Source organism: Cavia porcellus, unplaced genomic scaffold (genome assembly GCF_034190915.1).
Source record: "Cavia porcellus strain 051 isolate PalLab524CR breed Dunkin Hartley unplaced genomic scaffold, mCavPor4.1 scaffold_3, whole genome shotgun sequence".
NCBI classification, from domain to species: domain Eukaryota; kingdom Metazoa; phylum Chordata; class Mammalia; order Rodentia; family Caviidae; genus Cavia; species Cavia porcellus.
Window position 1 is genome coordinate 78,960,542 of NW_026947486.1, and position 12,988 is coordinate 78,973,529.

Sequence of the window (12,988 nt, forward strand, 5' to 3'; positions counted from 1 at the left end):
GCTTCCTGGAGTTGCTTGTCAACTTCAGTAGCTATTGTGTCTGATATATGAGGTGGATGGGATATATTTTCTTCTAAATACATTCCTCCTAGGGTTTCCTGAGATGGGCTGGAGGTTTGAGGTTGTAATTTGGTCATTTTCCTATATTTCTGTGTTTCAAGTGTTATTTGAAAGCTTCCTCAGGATCTGTTGAAAATCCCCTTCTATGTTTGCAGCTACTGAGACTCTGGCACCACGCTACCCCAAGCCATTGGGCCTGTAGAACCAATGGTCCTCCTCTGCTTGTTCAGAACTCCGCAGTTCCAGACAAGCTGGGCCTCAGGGACACTGTGCGCCCACCTGCCCCTTGGAAGATCCACAGCTCTTCAATCGCAGCCGGGTTAGGGTACTCACCACAGGCCACAGTGCCTCAGGAGCCTGTGATCCCTCCCTGGTTGCAGAGATATCCACAGTCCTCCAGACAAAGGAAGGGGCTTCTGCAGGCACTCCAGATCCGCCCAGCTCCTCCTCTGCACACTGATGGCTAGGCGCGGCTGGGCTCGGGGGATAGTGTAGGCCCGCCTACCCGTCGGGAGCTCAGCAGACCTCCAAGTGTAGCCGGGATGGGGAGGTGGCCGTAGTGGCCTCTAACCCGCTGCTCCACTTCACTGCACCCAGAAGCCTGGGGGGTCCGGAACAGTCTGAGATTTGGGCAGACTGTGCTGGGCACTCACCACAGGCCGTGGTGCCTCAGGAACCTGCGATCCCTCCCTGCTTGCAGAAATATTCCACGTCTCTATTTCTCAATGCTGTAAAAAATATAGTACCCTCCTGAGTCCCTCACAAAAGTTCTGTTGTAGGAGAAGTTTCCACATTACCCAACTAAATTGAACTGAGAAGGTCAGGGATTGCTGTATTCATTTTATAGTCCTAAGTCTTTTCATTGACTGTTGTGGAATGTTTGCAATAAAGTTGGTTGAAAGAATCCGTTAATGTAAGGCAAAAGTCAGCAAACCACAGCCCATTGATTCTGTCTACCCCATTATATACTTTTGTGTGGCCCATGTGCTAAAACTACCCTTCATACTTTCACGTGGTTAAAAACAAGTCAAAAGAGCAGTAATATTTTGCAATATATTAAAATTACATGAAATTCAAATTTCAATGTCCTTAAATAAAGTTTTATTGCCATATACCTATGCTCATTCATTTACATATTATCTGTGCCTTCTTTTGCATTTCAACAGCAAAGTTGAGTAGTTGTGATGGAGACCTGATGTCTCACAAGGATTATAATATTTACTGTCACTGTAAAGAAAACATTTTCCAAGCCTTCTTGTAATATTCCTTTTTGTTGTTTCAATAGAACTATGGCCTTTAACATCACTTATTTTTTCATTTAATCTTTGTCTTGGTGAATCATGTGGCAATCATTTGGCAATACATGATTAGTGGAGATAAAGAATACTAAATTTAATTAGAGACCCAATAACCACTCAAGATCTGAATTACATGAATTACATTAACTGATGAAATATTTCAATTTTCCAGCATCACTATTAATTAGGCATTTATACTATTTAACAATCTTTAAATTGAGAAAAGTCCAAAATAATTGATTCATAGTTAAATTTTATTTAATGCAAGTTACTAATATCCTAAATATTGCATCAATATATTCTGTATCAGCAGTTAATGAATTGATGTATCAATATGTATTTTGATATGAAATATTTCCATGTACCTGAAAATACTGATATGTATAACATTATATAAATCTTAAGGGACAATTGAATAAAAATCTACTTTCACTAGCAATTGAATTTTTCCAATTTTTCTACAGTTTGTATTTTTATTATTGCAAACATTTTAAAATAAAATTTTCTCCATGCTTGAAAAATCTCTATGCATTTGGTCTTTTCCTGTCTATTCCAAAAGCTGTCTGGTGTGCAAAGAACAATGATTCAATAATAAAAAACACAAGAAAAGGCACAGGAGGCAAGGATAAAGTTAGAGCCAGAGCCAGCTTTCACATAAGCGTGCCTGCCACTGTTCTTGGAAAAAAAAAAAAATACACAAAGTTCCTTGAAATGAAAAAATGTCACCTGGTGGAACTAATTAAATAAAACACTACTCAGTTGAACTATAGAGCATTCTATCATGTGTTAATATGAGGGAATTATTTTATTTTATTCATTTTTTTGACACGGGGTCTTACTATGTAGTTCAGACAGGTCTTTAACTCACTATGTAGCCTTGGCTGGCCTTGAAACTCTCAGCAATCTTCTAAGACGTAATTATTTTAGAATCCTCTAAAAAATATTATACATATTTACATTCTTATATTTGAAAGTTCCCAAAGAAATAGAGAAGGAACAGTTTCAGGTTATAATTTCTGATATCAGGAATGAAACTTCCAACCTACTAGATGTCCAATACAAGTTTGTCCTGTATGTGTTGCCAAAGACTGTTTTTCCTAGGGACATTTATGGAGTAAAACCACAAAGTGAGGCAGGTCTAAGGTGGAGTAAACAAGGGAACTAAATCCCTGACTAGGTTTCGTGCTTGAGAAAGAAAAAAGTAAATAAAGCAGGCTTGCATACTAAAGCTGCAGTTTTTCCTTCAAGTACAATTTTTAAAATTTTTATTTCCTTGACTCCTTTCTACCTAACCTTATTTTTTTTACCATAGCTCACTGTAACTCTTTTTGAATTAGACCAAGAATTTAAGACAGACAAATGTAAGAAATTCTTCTAAGGCCAACCAAGGATTAGCAGAAATTTTTTCATAGAAAACATATGGAATTCAGGGTTAACCAAAATGTGTAATAATTTCCCAGGTGTCACAATTGCTTAATATCTCTTACTGTAAAGTGTGAAATTAATTGCTTTTAAATAATACATGTCATGGATGCAGAAAAGATAAGTTTTCAAAGAGAACTGGGTATGTTTTGCATTATTTTCCATGGCAGACTGCAATGGCTCACCATATCAATAAACCAAAATGGAACTGTAAAGGAAGAGGTATCTTTTACAGTTCCATTTTGGTTTATTGATATGGTGAAACAAAACTCTCGACCTACCACATGTTCATACAAGTTCGTGTTCTCTAAAATCAAAGAATGAATTTTAGGAACAGTGGAAGTTAAGAGTAGAAATATTTACTGAGAGAAAAAAAGGTTCTGTCTGAAAGAGAGACAAAAGGGTCCTAAGTGGGTTGTTAAAGATTCTGTCTTTTCTAGAGATTTTTATAAAGTAAAACCATGAAGTGAGGCGGGTCTAAAGTGGGGAAAACCTGGAAACCAGCATGCCAGAGCAGCAAGAGAAGGGACAGAGCTACAGTCAACCAATAAGATTAATTGTTCAGGTAAAATTGACCAAATCAGGGACAAATGGGGAAACTAACTGCTTAGCAAGTGAGCATACTTTATGGATCAGTGACTCTTCCTATAGGGGGTTGGGATGCTGACTCCTGGCTTCTCAAAATGAGCCATATCTAATTAGGATTATACTTAAGGGTGTGGTTGCATTTGTTTTACATTCTGTTTTGGGACCTGGCCCACAACAAGAGGTGTGTGTCTCCTCCAAGGTCACAAGACATTTGGTTCTCTATGCTGGCTTCCTCAAGGGTCTAGCCCTGTCTGACTGCCTATAACATTTCCAACTAGCTCTGCTGCCTGAAACAATATGATTAGAGCACTGACTGTTAGCCAGTAGAATGTGTTAGAAGTGATATATGCCTCCCTTAAGACTAACCTTTCAAGGGCTGCGGATTTAGCTCAGTGGCATAAGCACTTGTCTTGTAAGCAGGTGGTTGTAAGTTTGATCCCTGGTACTGATTAAAACAAAAGAAAGAAAAAGAAAACTAACCTTTCCATTCCTGCAATACTCCCTTTTTTCTTCTACAGATGGAATGGTGAAGATCCTGCAGATGGAGAGGCGAAAGGCCACAGAATTGAAAGAACTTTTCCTACCTGAGGCGCAGTGGCCTGACTAGGAATATCCACGGTAGATTGTTTTAATATCATTAGTCTGTCCCTCTCTAGGCAGGAGTTAGCTAACATGCAAATGGCTAAATTCACTCTGCATATGAACAGAAAAGTGAAATCACTGTACCAATTGCTCTGACTTTAAGAGCAGTTGCCATCCAGGATGTCTTTCAAATTTGTACCAGGTCCTCTTGTCACAGGCAGCTGAGCTACTTAGAAATATAAGCAGTCAAACTTGGCTAGGCCCTCAAAGGATCCAGCACAGTGGACCAGATGTCTTGTGACTTTGGAGACAGATACGTCCTGCTCTGGCCAGATCTCTAGACAAAAGGCAAAACAAATGCAACCACACTCTAAATATAAACATTATGGATTGATATTCTAAATAGGTATAGATCACTTTATGAAAACCAGGAGCCACCATTCCAACCTCCTATGGGAAGAACCAATGCTCTATAATAATGCCCATTTATCACTCACTCACTTTCCCATTTGTCCCTGATTTGGTCAATTTTACCTGAATAATTAATCTTATTGGTGGATCATAGTTCTGTCCCACCTCAGGCCGGTCTGCCTGGTGAGTTCTCAGTTTTCCCCATTTTAGACAAGTTTCACATCATGGTTTTACGCTATAAAAATCCCTAGAAAAGACAAGAGTCTTTGGCAACCCACTTGGGACCCCTTCTGTCACTTTCTCTCTCAGACAGCAGCTTTCTTTCCCTCACTATATTCTGTTCTTAATCTCTGTTGTCCCTAATTATTTAGAGAACATGAACTTGTACTGGACATATAGTAACTTGCATTCCCCTATATGACTCGCAACACTCAGTTGTACTCTTGGTGGGAAAATTGTTGTCTCTTAATTATCTTCAAGTCGCCAGGACATGTTAAATCTATGCTAACACCACACTGATCAAGAAACGTGATGATCCTCTATTTGTCATTGAGTAGTGCTAAATTTTGGTACAGATTCCATTTTACATTATAAAAACAGGACAGATCACAATATGGTAGAAACACAATTCTCAAATAATTTTTTATGAAAACTTTTTTTGTCTTTAGGATCCTAGGTCAAGAACAAAGTTTTGAGATCATTTTGTGCAATTTCTTCATAGTAGGCAAGATAAGCGTTATAGCCTAACTGTAACCAATGCGCTTAAATCTTGTTCTGTATGCACTGCTCCGATAAGGTTAAGTTTCTATTTCCCGTAAAAGTTTAAGTTTCAGCTTCCTGTAAATCCCCCAAAATCCCCTTTCCTCATGTTATTGCAAAGTGTGCTGTTGTGAGATAATGTTTAACCACAGGGTGAGAGTAATAAAATGCACCAAGAGTTCAAGATGTTATCAGATCTAAGCTTTGTGGTTTTTTAGCTTTAAATACCCCACCCCAGGTCTGTAAGGTGTGCAGTCTCTGGATTGATCCAGAGGGGACTGCGTCACCAGGCCTGGACTAAAATAAAGCCTTTGCTCCTAAGTTTTCTTGCTTTCTTGAATTTTATTCCAGGGTCCAACCTATCTCATTTGGGAGCTCGTCCAGGATGGAAGCAAGACCTCCGACTCAATTCTGAACACCTAAAAGTAAGTACTCTGGAGGATTTGTTTGGACCACAGTCAGTTTATACTTTTGGAGGGGACTCCCTCAATTTGGAGAGCAAGGACCTCTCAAGGGCAGAGTCAATTGGTTTTTGGGATGAGCCTCATCCGTTTATGACTTCCCCAGGTGGGGAGCTGCTCTGTTGGTTAATTTTATAATTCCTCCAGATCCCAAAATTTGACCAAATTTTGAGCAAAGGCCATTTTTGCTGCAGCTTGTCTTGTCTTGTATGTCTATTTGGTCTAACTGTTCTCCTTTTGGTTACCCAAATCCAACAGAACATTTTCTCCTAGGAACCCCTTCTACGAGCCCAAAATGGACAAAAAGGATTTTGACCATTATTTTCATCTAATTGTTGTTCTGTCTCTTCCTCCTAATCTTATTTCTGTCTCTTAGATCCCCACACTGGAGAGAAGAACTGACATCTTTGACAGCCATGGGGCAAACTGAATCTAAATCCAGCATGCCCCTTAGCCCTGTGTTTGATCACTTCAAAGAATTCAAGTGGCGAGCTGAAGGATATGGGGAAAAGGCTTATAAAACCAGATTAACAACTTTTGTTGCACAGGAATGGCCATAATGGGGGGGCTGGCCCCCCTCTGGGTCTTTTAACATGGGGACAGCACAAGCTGCTCGCTGGTATGTTTTTGGGCCCCCTGCTCACCCTGACCAAATTCTCTATATTCAGATCTGAATAGGCATAAATTATGATGCCCCTTCCTGGATTAAGCCCTCTCGCAATGAAGTCATTGTGGCCCTCAAACTGAAAGTAAAGCCTGAGAAGCCACCTTCTGAACCTACCTCACCTCCAGTCCTGCCCTCTGAAGAAGACCCCTTTGACCCACTGGAGGCACTCCCGCTGCCTTCCCTGTATCCCACCTCTGACCCGCAACCTGATTCCACTGTCCCATCTCTGCCACCTAGTCCCGTTCACACCTACTGACACCTGTGACCTGAGGTGTCTTCAGAGCAGAGCTCTGAGGCAGCTCCACTTTGTCCATTACAGAAGGTCCCCGCTCCAAGCGGGGGTTCAATGTTTGTATATACTCCTTTCTCATTTTCAGACCTTTATAATTGGAAAACCCAGAGCCCTCCTTTTTCAAAGGATCCTGAAACTCTGATTAACCTTTTAGAATCTGTATTCTCTACTCATCGTCCCACCTGGGATGATTGCCAACATATCCTGTGCATCCTCTTCATGGCTGAAGAGAGACTGCATATCTGCACTCTTGGGCAAAAAGGATTCCGAGACTAAAACGGGTCTACGTCCACTGATGGGCAGAGGATTGAGCACCTGTTTCCTTCCTCCTGACCAGATTGGGACTCCAATACAGACAGAGATAAGAGGGCTTTTGATGATTATCACCTGAGGCTTCTGGACATGCTCCATGCTGCTGCTAGGAAGCCCACCAAAGTGAATGAGGTAAGAAAATTGGCTGATGAATCTCCTGCTATGTTCTTAGAGTGTCTCTTAGAGGCATATAGACTGCATGCCCCAATTAATCCGATGGCACCTGAGAATGCATGAGCAATTAATACTGCCTTCATGTCCCAGTCAGCCCCAATGTTAGAAGAAAGTTACAAAAACTTGAGGGATTTGAGGGAATTCCCCTTAGCCAGTTAATAGTGATAGCAGAGAAAGTTTTTGAGAACAGAGAAAATTTACAATAAGCCACCAACAAGAAAATGACCAAAGTGTTAAAATTACTCCAAGAAAGAGAAACTAAAAAGCCGGCCAATACCAATAAAAAGGAAGCCCAGGGACAATGACCTCCTTTAGATAAGCAACAATGTACATATTGCAAAGATATGGGACCCTGGTGAAAGGATTGCCCAAAATTAAAGGCTAAATTTGGAGAGAGAAGCAAAGGCCTTATTGTCTCTACAATGAGGAGGTCAGGGCTCGTTGCCACCCCCCAAGCCCCAGATAACTCTTCAAGTAGGGGGGGCACCTGGTGGACTTCCTGGTAAACACAGGAGCCACCTATTCTGTACTAACCCAACCCTTGGGAAAACTGACCAAAGACTCAGTTAATGTAATAAGAGCCACAGGGGGACCAAGATCATACCCAAAGATAACCACCAGTTCAGCTCAGCCAGGCCACAAGTTGGTCCAGCATGATTTTCTATGGGTACCAGAGTGTCCAGACCCCCTCCTAGGACAAGACCTCCTTCATAAATTGCAAGTGCAAATTGATTTCTTGACAAATGAACTGAGGCTGAGATTGGGAACGGGCTCAACCTAAGGTCTTAAAAAGAGCGTTAGAGTTTTAGCCCTTGTCCCAGAAGAAGAAAATTATTGCCTGCTGGAAACTTTGTCCAATTCACCTAAACCGCCACCTATGGACTTAGAACTAGAATTATTAAACAAGTGGAGACAAGAAACCCCAGAGTTCTGGGCTGAAACTACCCCCCCCCAGGACTGGTGGTCAACCAAGTGCCCCTTGTAATAGAGCTCCTACCCCAGGCGCGTACTATTTGTTTGCGTCAATATTCAATAAGTCTCCAAGCCCAAAAGGGAATTACACTTCACATACAGAGACTAAGAGACAATGTTATCTTCATTCCTTGTGTCTCCCCTTGGAACATGCCTCTGCTTCCAGTCCAGAAATCAGGAACAACTGACTATCGTCCTGTGCAAGATCTCCGGAAGGTCAACAGGTGAGCATTGACTTTACATCCAACTGTGCCAAACGCCTACACTTTACTCAGCCTCCTCAACCCAGAGTGCACCTGGTATTCCATATTGGACCTCAAGGATGCCTTCTTCACTCTATCTCTCTCCCCAGTGAGTCAACCCATTATTGCCTTTGAATGGATTTACACAGATTGTAGGGTCACAGAACAACTGACCTGGACTTGGTTGCCACAGGGTTTTACAAACTCACCCACTGTTTTTGACAGGGCCCTGGCCAGAGATCTCTTGGGGTTTTGTGAGGAACACCCTGAGGTGACACTTTTACAATATGTAGACAATCTTTTGATAGCCTCCCCCACTTTGGAGTCCTGGTGGTTGAGAGGCCACAGGGGAGCTATTAAGGACCTTGGGACAATTAGGCTGCAAGGTTTCAACCAAAAAGGCCCAATTGTGTCACCAAACTGTGACTTACTTGGGCTACAAGTTACAGGGAGGAAAGAGAACTCTATCTAAGGAAAGCATCCAGGCCATATTACAGATTCCTATCCCAGAAACGAAAAAACAAGTATGAGAGTTTCTGGGGGCTGTAGGACACTGTAGGCTGTGGATTCTAAATTTTACTGAGATAGCATGACTCCCTTAAGGAAGAAACTCAAAAATCTTTGGACTGGACAGACGAATGTGAACAGTCCTTCCAGCAGCTCAAATGAGCCCTAAACAGAGGCCCCAGCCCTCGGACTCCCTGACATTACCAAGCCATTCACTTTGTTCATAGATGAACTCAGGGGCATTGCCAAAGGAGTCCTAACCCAGGACATTGACCCCTGGAAGAGACCTGTAGCCTACCTCTCTAAACGACTTGATCCACTGCCAGGGGGTTGGCCCCCCTGCCTAAGAATACTAGCTATTATGGCAATGTTACTTAAGGAGGCTAAGAAACTCAGTTTTGGACAAAAGATTTCTGTGGTGACCTCCCACAATTTAGAAGTACTTAACAAGAACCCTCCTGAGAAGTGGCTCTCGAACGCGAGAATTCTGCATTATCAGGCTCTACTCCTAGACCCAGAGTTGGTGGTTTTTAAGACCTCCTCAGCCTTAAACCCAGCCACCCTTATGCCTGATGATGACCCTGGAACTCAAAATCTGCCTCTTCAGGATTGTGCGGACCTCCTCAGAATGCAGCAGAATCTATGGGCCAATCTTACCAACCAGCCCTTAGAGAATGCTAACTACTTCACTGACGGGAGCAGTTTAATCCAGGAGGGCAAATGAGTGGCCAGAGCAGCAGTGACCACCGAAAAGGAGGTACTCTGGGTTAAGCGGTTAGAGCCTGGCACCTCAACCCAAAAGGATGAGCTCATTGCTTTGACCTAAGCATTAAACCTAGCCACTGGGAAGAGGGTAAATATCTATACTGACAGTAGATATGCTTTTGCTACTGTACATGTACATGGAGCCATCTATGAGGAGCGAGGTCTTTAACCTCAGCTGGGACTAAGCTAAAAAATACTCCACAGATTCTAGACTTGTTGGCAGCTGTCTAGCTACCTCAACCTCAATAATAGCTATCTATTAGCTACCTCTAGCAACCTCAATAATAGCTGTCTAGCTATTATTCATTGCAAGGCTCATCAGACAGGAGATGACCCCATCATCCAAGGAAATAATTTAGCAGACCAAACCACTCAAAATTAGCAACCAGATCAGAGGGGCCAACCAAGAATGTAGCTGCCCTAATGTTGGGTCCTCTTACCCTACCAGAACCAGTTTACACAAAGAAAGACTTACATTTGGCATCTCAGCTTGGAGCCAAGCTCCTCACTCCAGGGGGCAAGTACCAATTACCAAACAAATGAGTGCTGTTGCCAGAGGCACTAGGACAGGAGCTACTATACCAGGCCCACCAAACCACTCATTTAGGGGGACCCAAACTCGCTGAATTGTTCATGACTCGGTTTTTTATTTCAAGACTCTCCAAACTGACTGCCTCTTTAAGCTCCAGACACCCACAGTGCCTGTTGGTAAACCCAACCAGGAGTTTGACAGTGGAAACTACCTGGCATCAACGGGTACACTGGGAAGTAGTATTCTCAGGAGAACAATGGGGAGTAGACTTTACAGACATGGTAAAGTCTGATTTACAGGGATATTGCTATCTCTTGGTATTAATAGATACTTTTACTGGCTGGGTAGAGGCTTTCCCCACTAAGTTCGAGTCAGCCCTAGTGATAACCAGAAAGCTATTGCAAGAGATTATACCTCAATTTGGCCTTCGATTATCCATGGGGTCCAATAATGGCCCAGCTTTCATAGCCCAAGTCACCCAAAAGTTAGCCCAAGCATTAAAAATTGATTGGAAACTTCACTGTGCCTATCTACCTTGTGGTTAAGGACAAGTAGAAAATATGAACCAAACTCTCAAGAACACTTTAGCTAAGCTGTCCTTAGAAATTGGCAATAAATGGTTGAGCCTTCTTCCCTTTGCTCTGCTGAGAGCTAGATGTGCTCCTTATGTTTCTGGAATTTCCCCATTTAAAGCTATGTTTGGGAGATCTCCTCCACTGCCCAAAGCTCTCTGAGGAAAACTCAGTTGAAATAACTAACCAAGATCTCATTAAGTCCCTCCAGGCACTCCAGCCTGTGCTGGCCTTCACCCACCACTGTTTAGACAGAAGCACCCAGACCCAACTTTGTAGACACCACTAAAGACTCCTATCGAACCAGGAACTTCAGTCTTGATGTGATGTCATCATGGAGACTCTCTTGAACCCCATTGGGAAGGACCTTTCACCATAGTGCTCCATACCCCCACTGCAGTCAAGGTTGCTGGAAAGACTCTGTGGATTCACCATACCCACTTAAAGCCACTGGAGACAATGGATGACAAGGACCTCACCCAGTGGAAAATACACCAGACTGGTAACCCATTGAAGTTAAATTTGTCAAAGGCCCTTGATTGTACTAGCCTTTGTATCAATTATGTTTTTCTTCACGCTATCTATTACTTACTGCTTAGTTGTAATCACTCCCAATCAAGAGCTAGGGAAAGCTAACTTTGATCAAACCCTAACTCTTCAGGCTCATTGTAATGGCACATTATATGAAACAAATGAGTCCCATATCCAAATGTGTAGGTGGCAAGAGGGAGGAATAACTTATGGTTTTAAAATCCTTCTCAAATATCGACCTAAAAGCAATCTCCCAAAGATCACACTCCCAAGATTAAAACAGACCCCTCTGCCACTACCAACGGGAATGACCAGGCCCATGGTTCCCACTCCATCCTCGGTAATAGACATGTTTCAACCTTTGGAGATAGCAGCCAAATTACTTAACATGAGAGAAATCTGTCAACCCGATGCTGGCTGTGTTTGTCCTATGAATCCCCATTTTTTGGGTTTCATTAAGATTACTAGTGGGTCATCGCCTAGCGCAACTAGATGTAACATGACACATCCTCAGACCCTATGGAAAAACACTGAATTAAAAGGAGTAAATGGTACTTGCATATATCTCTCCAGCACCACAGCCCCTGAGTACTGTGATCCCACAAGCTCTCAGAGCATCTCCGGATCTGGTAGTGATATCCCCATAATAGCCCCAACAAGCCACTGGTGGACTTGTACTTCAGGATGGTACCCCTGCATCACTTCCCAAAAATTCATTAGAGACCAAAATGAGGGTTGCGTATTGACCCTAATTCTACCTAGAATTTATTGGTACCCAGAGGAAGAAGGAAATAAGATCCTCATTTCTACCAACCAGAGAGTAAGCAAAAGAAGCCCAGCCCTTCCTATTGTAGCTGGAGCTAGTATATTTTCAGCCCTTGGGCTGGAGACCACTTCCCTAAGAGTCAGTACATATCAGTACAACTTGCTATCTCAACAGGTGGACGAGGGGATGAAACAAATTCATGATGCTATTGAAGCTTTAGAAAGCTCAATTGACTCACTAGCTGAAGTGGCCCTTCAAAACCGCTGAGGGTTAGATATCCTATTAGCTGAAAAAGGAGGATTATGCTTAGCTTTGGGGAACAATGCTGCCTATATGCTAACAAGTCTGGAATAGTAAGACAAAACCTAACTGAACTCCAGATGAACCTTCAAGAAAGGGAAAGGCTAAGACAGAGCACTTCGGGGTGGATGGAACACATGTTTTCTTTCTCACCATGGATAAATAGTTTGATAGCTACCCTAGCTGGCCCCCTTATCATGGTCCTGCTGCTGGTTACCTAGGTCCCTGTGTAATCAATAAGGTAACTGCTTATATTAGGCAACAAATGCAGAGCATAACGCTGATGATGATCTAGCAACAAGCTTATGAACTCATTCCCCAAAATCTCTAACGTTAGGCCAAAGATTTGGACCCAGTCACAACATCAGAGGGGAATGTTATAGCTTATGTGTAACCAATGTGCCTCTATCTTGTTCTGTATGTGCTGCCCCGATAAGGTTGTTTCTATTTCCCGTAAAAGTTTAAGTTTCAGCTTCTTGTAAATCCCTCAAAAACCCACTTCCACATGTTATTGTAAAGTGTGCTGTTCCGAGATAATGTTTAACCACAGGGTGGGAGTAATGGAATGCACCAAGAGTTCCAGATTTATCAGAACTAAGTCAACAGCTTTGCGGTTTTTAGCTTTAAATATCCCACCCCTTGTCTATAAGGCGCTCAGTCTCTGGATGGATCCTGAGGGGGCTGCGTCGCCAGGCTTGGCATAAAATAAAGCCTTTGCTCCTAAATTTTCTTGCTTCCTTGGATTTTATTCCGGGGTCCAAGCTATCTCAATAAG